This window comes from Lipotes vexillifer, unplaced genomic scaffold (assembly GCF_000442215.2).
Source record: "Lipotes vexillifer unplaced genomic scaffold, Lipotes_vexillifer_v1.1 scaffold821, whole genome shotgun sequence".
Classification (NCBI taxonomy): Eukaryota; Metazoa; Chordata; class Mammalia; order Artiodactyla; family Lipotidae; genus Lipotes; species Lipotes vexillifer.
In genome coordinates this window covers 206,617-214,131 of record NW_006799328.1, presented here as the reverse complement: position 1 = coordinate 214,131, position 7,515 = coordinate 206,617, and the positions used below count along the sequence as shown (strand labels likewise).

Sequence of the window (7,515 nt, the reverse complement as noted above, 5' to 3'; positions counted from 1 at the left end):
AATTTCCTATGTCTGGTTTGCAAGTGCATGTTGAGCATGCTCTGAACAGGGTTTTTGTAATGATGTTGAGCAAATGTCTGACCTGAAATGAGCATGTAGACAAATCTAACACTGAAGAACCCTGTGACATATATAAGTGAGAAGAATTTAACAATAAGATTGACATTTTAATGAAAGGTGTCTCATTTCTCTCATAGATCCTGGGTACACGTTTTTATCCATGGGTGGCTTGCTTGTGGTAAGACATGAAAGCAGTTCTTTGGCTCCTGGCATTTGGGTTTATATTCCAAAAATGTGCTGGTCTTAGTAGTTGTTGACCTATGTTAGTGTTTTCTGGTGTTGGACCGTTGAGAAATAAACAGGCTTTAGTATTATTGTGAAGTGTGTCTAAAGAAATACTTATTTGCAGGTGCAAATTTTGGAGATCTTTTATATAAAGGTATGTATGTTTTATCAGTCTTACCTATTTACTGAGCAAGATGCTGTTAGTGATGATTTTTTAAAAATTAAACAGATGGGAATCTCTCTGAAAAAGAATGAAGATTTTTAAATACTGAAACAGTATCTGGAAAATTTTTGAAATCTACCTATTACTACCTATTCAGTTTGATTAAATTTCATTAAATTTTTGCAGGTGTCAAGAAAGGTACTGGCTACAACACAGGGAGCAAGACGTTTTAAGCAAAGGTATAGAAGTCTCAAGTTTGGTTTCTGTGTTTTGTGGTATAAAGCCGATACAATGATGATAACATAGTTCAGCAGACTAACAGTGATGAGCAAATACTGTCTTTCGCTCCTATCTGATGTATCTGGCTGCAACAATTCTGTTTATATACCCATGAAAGTGGAAACCAGCCACTGTCTCACAGAAATATTCAGGGATTTGGATAAGTGTAACGGTGCATGCAGATGTTCTGTACTGTTAATTTTAGGATTAGGAATTTACATTTTGGATAAGAACAGGCTAACGTGAGGACATTTTTATGGCATATACTGTAGATTACACCAGAATGAATAATTTAGCTGATTATTTTTGATAGTCATTTCTCAGAGCAGTTTTAGATTCATAGCAAAATTGAACAGTAGGTTCCCATTAGCATCCTCCCCATCATCATCTACCACCAGAGTGGGACTTAAAATTTTGAACCTATGTTGACACATTTTTTCACCCAGAGTCCAGTAGTACATTGGGGTTCACTCACGGTGTTGTACATTCTCTGGGTTTGGATAAATGTATCGTGACAAAGATCCACCTTGCACAGAATAGGTTCACTACCCTAGAATTCTTTGAAAAATTTAAAAATCGGCTACAAAAAGTGGGAAAAAGGGCAAGTTTTAAACAAAAGGCTTTTATTTTTCATTTTCAAACAGGCAGATGTGTTACCCAGAAGATTTCAAGGTCAGTCAGTCTCTGGTATATGTGGTGAGTTAGAATGTAACCAGTGATGTGATGATTCTGCCAAATGAATAGAATGATATCACCTGTAAAACCGTTCCATTTTGATTCTGAGGTTACTTTATCAACAAGTATCACAAGTTTTTTCCCTTCTACTGTGATTTGACATATATGGTCTTTACTTTTCAGGGCATTTATGACAGCAGTCATGCATCTTAACAGTTGACAGGTGAGGCTTGAAAATATCAGTACTGTTTTGTTCCAGAATACATGATGATCTCACCTCAACTTGAACTCTCTCACTGATTGCTTGATGATGTTCAAAGATCTGATAATTCTGTGTATCCCAAATGCAATTAGAATTGGCATGGAAATGGGACTTAAAATGGTTTCTTTGTTCTTGCAGGCAGCTGGATGGATGCTCATGTGATAGGAAACAACTTTCAATATTTTTTAAAGCCTATTTTATTTATTGGCCATGCTGCACAGCATGTAGTACCTTAGTTCCCCCACCAGGGATTGAACCCGTGCCCCCTGCAGTGGAAGCGCAGAGCCCTAACTACTGGACCACCAGGGAATTCTCCAACTTTGAATTTTAATAAATATTTATGAATCATCTGAAGTGTGCTCATTTCAATTTAATGAGATGAACGAAGGGAAATAGGACATTTTTGTAATTGAGACCCAACGGCATATTTTTTGCAGAAATTTTCTGTGATTTAATGTGAAGTGCCTGGGTCAGTTTGTCACAGTTGAAAACCAACCATGGGAATTGTAGCCTGAGGCTGGAAAAGCGAAAGATGAGCTTGAACCACCTTTGTGCTGTGCAAGAAAGTAGGAATGAAAATGTTGAAAGAACACAGGAACTTCAATGATCCTTAATTTCCAAAATGGGCAATTAAGTCATTAAAATACCTTGTTGAAAATTGCAGGGAAAGCAGAAGCTCTTAATGTTAAGTGGTAGGAGTGCAAAAGTTGGGAAAAATCTCCATTTGCTGTAGTAAGCACCAGAGTGATTGGGTCTGGCAAGTGTTGATGTGGAAATTGGTGTAGGAATTGGTTTCAGTGCTTTCTAGAAGATGCATATTGAAAAACTAGAACAGTGAGATCTTTAAGAATGAGATCAGTAATACTGTGGTTATAATGTCCTTTAGAAAATGGGTACTGGTTGTGCAAATTTCTGGCGGGGTTGGGGGGTGGAATGTGGTTTGTTCAAGTTAATGAGAAAATTAGTGAACTAGTGAGTTGCTGGTTAGTTCCTAAATACCAAGGAAACCATTAGCTCTGGGAACACCTAAAAAGTAAATACCTGCCAATCAAATTTCAGCTTGCTTTCTAATTTGGCATTTGAGGTGTGTAGGAACATTAAATTGGGGTTTGAAGTCTTAGTTTCATGCCAAAACGTTTACTTAAACTCCCACTGACTGAAACACTATTCTAAAAACTAGTCAAAACACCAGTTTATGTAAAAGCAAGTTGACAGATTTTTTTTTTTTGGCTGTGCTGTGAAACGTGAGATCTCTGTTCCCCCGAGACTGAATCCGGGCCACAGCAGTGAATGCACCTAATCTAACCACTAGACCACCAGGAAACTCCCTGCAAGTTGACAAATATTAAAGTGTTAGTTACTCCTTGGTATCTGGGGGGTTGGTTCCAGGTCCCACTGTGGATACCAAAATCCATGGATGTTCAGGTCTCTTAGAGGTATAGTACTATAGTGGGCCTACCGATCTCCCATGCCTGCTTGGATTATTTCATATTTTAGAAAACTTCTGTCAACATTGTATGTGCTATTACTCATCAAAATTCTTCATGAAATCTAAAAGACAAAAGAGTAGCTATTTCTTGAATATTCTAAAACATGACAGTTTGGATTAGCCTTCAGATTTTCAGGGCATAAAAGATATATAAAAAGTATCCAAGAATATGTTTTAAAACAAGGGTAAGGTAGTATAACAAAAATACCTTAAACTTTAAGATACTCGGAAAAAATCCTAAGCAAACAAAGGGTATGTTGGGCCAAGTTACTTAGTAAAAATACAGCATGTTGATCAGTTTTAAACCAAATCCTTTAGTATTAAGTAGTGTAAGAAGATAAAACTTATAAACAAAAAAACCCTCAAACTCTTCCAACTTCTAAGCAATAAGATTTCAAATTATCTTCATTGCTTGGAAAATACGCTTTTATCTCAAATTTACTTTAAATGCTTGACATATAATTAAATACCCAGGAAGACCCCTGCTAAATTTGATGATATTATATGGTGATACTTCTCTGGGATGACATTTCACACAATGGTTTTCAATTAATGCTGAAAAAAAAATCACTTGATAACTTTTATCACAATGACTGGCTGATTAGTGGATTTACACTTAATAGGCACACCTTGGAAATAATTGTGAGTTCAGTTCCAGACCATCACAATAAAGCAAGTCACAGAATTGCTTTCCCAGTACATGTAAAAGTTATGTGTACACTATAGTCTATTAAGTGTGCAATAGCATTATGTCTTTAAAAAAGATGTACATTAAGAAAAGAAGTATAGTAGATTTTAATATTGTGTTAAACATACTTTAAAAAGATTTGACTGCTGGGAATTCCCTGGCAGTCCAGTGGTTAGGACTTAACACTTTCACTGCCGTGGCCCCGGTTCAATCCCTGAATCAGGGAACTAAGATCCTGTGAGCCACGAGGCGCAGCCGAAATAAGACAAAACTTGACTGCTACAAGATACTAACCATCTGAGCCTTCAGTGAGTCATAGTAGTAACATCAAAGATCACTGATCACAGATCCACAATGCAAATATAATAATGAAAAACCTTTAAATATTGCAAGAATTACCAAAATGTGAAACTGAGACATGAAGTGAGCAAATGCTATTGGAAAAATGGAGTGGATAGACTTGCTAGACTCGGGGTTGCCATAAAAAAACAAAAAATGCATTATCTATAAAACAATAAAAAAAGCTAAGTGCAATAAAAGGTGTTCCTGTACTCGGTAACTTACATGGCATAAAGTCCAACAAAGGGAAGAATGATAATTGCTCAATGTGTAATTCTGCCTATTTGTACTACTAAGCCAAGACTTTGATAGATAATCCACTCATTTGGATTACGTTTCTATGTATGTGATCTGATCAACCAAAAAATTCGGTACAAAATGTCAAGCTTTTTCCTTTTTTTCTTTGAAGGGCAGCTCAATGGTTTGGGGTTGGTTAGTACAATACAGAGAATACAGAGGATACTTATAAAATGTCTCTAACACCAATGCCAGTACTCATCTCATAAGTAAGGATATTATTAATTTTTGTGTTATTCACTTTTCTTTAGAAAATAAAGTCATTAACTTGAACTTGCTGTATACACACAATACATACACAGCCTTATGCAAAATACTTTTCATAAGTAACATTACATTTTAAAATACTGGAAACCGAATATCTGTGATCTGCATTTTGACTTAGTGGGAAAAGAAGAGAACATTCAACTAGGGAGGATTATACTGATAATAAGACTCAAAGTTAAAAGTGTCTTCCTCTCCCCCTCTCCCTTTGTACTTAACACAGCTTATACAATGTCCTGAGAGATTCATTATGAGAAAAATGTCCATCACAGCTTTAAAACCTTGCTTTGGAAGGAACTAATGAGAAAGCAGATTGGAAGGTGAGACTTCATCTTTGTTTTCAAAGAAGTGGTCTTAATTTTTCTTCTTATAGAAAAAGTTTAAATCGGTTCATTGTAAATATATCTAAACTATTTTTGCAGTTTTCAATTATACAAAAGCTATGAGAAGAGGGCAGTAGAGATCATCTAATCTTAAATCATGATGTCATCCATTCAAGTCCTTGGCATAATCCCTGGTCAGTAATAGCACAGAATACCTGTATATGCCACAAATGATCTTTAATATATATCAGAAATTATTTTCAAAAACTGGGAGATTTCTACTATAGCCATGCATTCTTTAACATCTTGTTCATTTGCAAAAATCAGCAATGCAGCTTTCCTTAGGTCTTCATGGGCTAACATTTTATAGAGCTCCTCAGTTACAGCAATCCTTTCTCTGTACTGTCCACAACAGTTATTACAAATTCTGTTAGTGTAAGAAGTGTTCCCGGAAGAACGAAGAGACTCTTGGCCACCAGTATCCCACATTATGAAATGTGTATTATTAATCACTATTTCTTCTACATTGCTTCCTATTGTAAGGGATGCATATACAACTTCATTCACAGAAAACTGGTAAAGGATGGTGGTTCTCTCTGCATTACGCAGTCCAACAATGATAAGTATGTGCTCCTGGTGGTTGAACAGTCTCCCTATCCTGGTGAAGAGAATACACATTCTTAGGCAGCAGGGCCCCTCCAGCCACCAGGACCACCTGGCCTCTCCCACTCAGGCAGAAGGGAAGGCAGAGATGCGCCAGAGCCTCAGCCTCTTCCTTGGAACTGGAGAGAGACCAAAGCCCAGGCCACAGATATTGGCAGATATTTTCTCAAAAACAAGTGAGTTTGGGAAAAAATCTGGTATTAGTTGTCAAAGATAAAATTCAAGCTTTCAAATGAAAATTACAATTTTGGAAAGCTTGTATCTGTCACTGTGCACTTACACCTTCTCCATACTTAAAGACTTAGGATGAGATCAGTCATGATGTTAATCAATGTGATTTTTTAGATATTGTTTAATGAAATTTGTCAACACCTGGACGATCTGCATAATTCAGTGATCCAATATTTTTCAAATGATCAATGTGCAGTGTTACAAAACCATGCATAACACAGTTGTATTCAAAATATAAGACAGACCAATGGATTTTAGAAATATGATTTCTAAAATATGATTTCAGATTACACATTGCAACTAACCTCTAAGAAACTTGTCAAGTTTTGGTGTAGTATTAAAGAAGAATATCCATAATTTTCAGAGAAGGCTATTAAAATACTCCTTGCTCTTCTAACTTCATATTTATGTGAGACCAAATTTTCTTCAGCTATTTCAACCAAAACAACATATCACAACAGATGGAATGCAGAATCAGATATGAGAATCCAGTATCTTGTTAAACCAGAAATCAAAAAGATCTGCAGAAACAATGTCACTCTTCTCACTAATTTTTGTTTAGGAAAATAATTAATTTAAAAATAAAAATTACTATTTTTGCTAGCATGTAATGGGTTAAGTCTTAATCTTAAATTTTAATTCCTGCTACAATAAAAGAGCTATATAGAACTCTTTGGGATCCTCAATTTTTAGAGTGTAAGTAGTCCTGAGACCAAAATGTTTGAGAACTGCTATTCTAGGTAAAGATACAGGAGCCTAAAGAGGTTAAATGACTGGGTCAAGGTTGCATAACTAGGGAGTGTTAAAGCCAGGAATTAAATCCAGTTATGTCCAACTCAAGTTATTTCTACTAAGTCCATCGTCTTAAACACAGAAGACTGACTTAGAAGTGCATTTAATGTATGCCTTATGTGTGCAATTATTATACAGGTATCCCATCTAATATTTTTATTGTGTACTGGTTATTTCTCCTGTCATGAAATAACTCACTTTCCATGAAACGAGATAAAAGTATCCTTAAAGTGGCATCTTTAGGATGAGTTAGGCTTAACAAAAAATCAGCAGCAAGGAATGTGATCAGTGTCACAGTTCTGGTTCTTCAGATACGGGGACTCTGGGAAAAGACAGTGCATCTGTATAGATGCATTGTTTTATTCCGCCAAAGCCCATGAGCATAAAATGACATAAAAGCCAAAGCACACAAGCATAAAACGTCACACTCATCATCTAACACATCTCTTCCCAACAAGGAGAAATTGCTCATAAGACAAAGCTCTCTTGAAGCCAATAATAACTATCGATATTGTAGCTGGCAGTTGCTTACCTTGTTTTTAAAACTTGCAACATAGAATAAATCTAAATTCCCTAGGAGGCTGGGGAGATTGGACTTGGAACTTAAACCTGGCTTACAGTTTACAATTAGTTTGTGTGTTCCAAAACCCTGGTTGTGTTGTTTCCAACTTTATCAGTAACTAGGTTCTTTATTTTTGAGAAAATATTTAATTAATGGGAATTCCCTGACAGTCCAGTGGCTAGGACTCCACGCTTTTACTTCTG

At 36.0% G+C, this 7,515-nt stretch overlaps 1 pseudogene; it reads right to left on the bottom strand.

Annotated features, from left to right (window-relative positions):
- Window positions 1-5,219: 5,219 nt before the first annotated feature.
- On the bottom strand, window positions 5,220-5,742 carry LOC103088979 (ADP-ribosylation factor-like protein 5A pseudogene; annotated as a pseudogene).
- Between the last annotated feature and the right edge of the window lie 1,773 nt (window positions 5,743-7,515).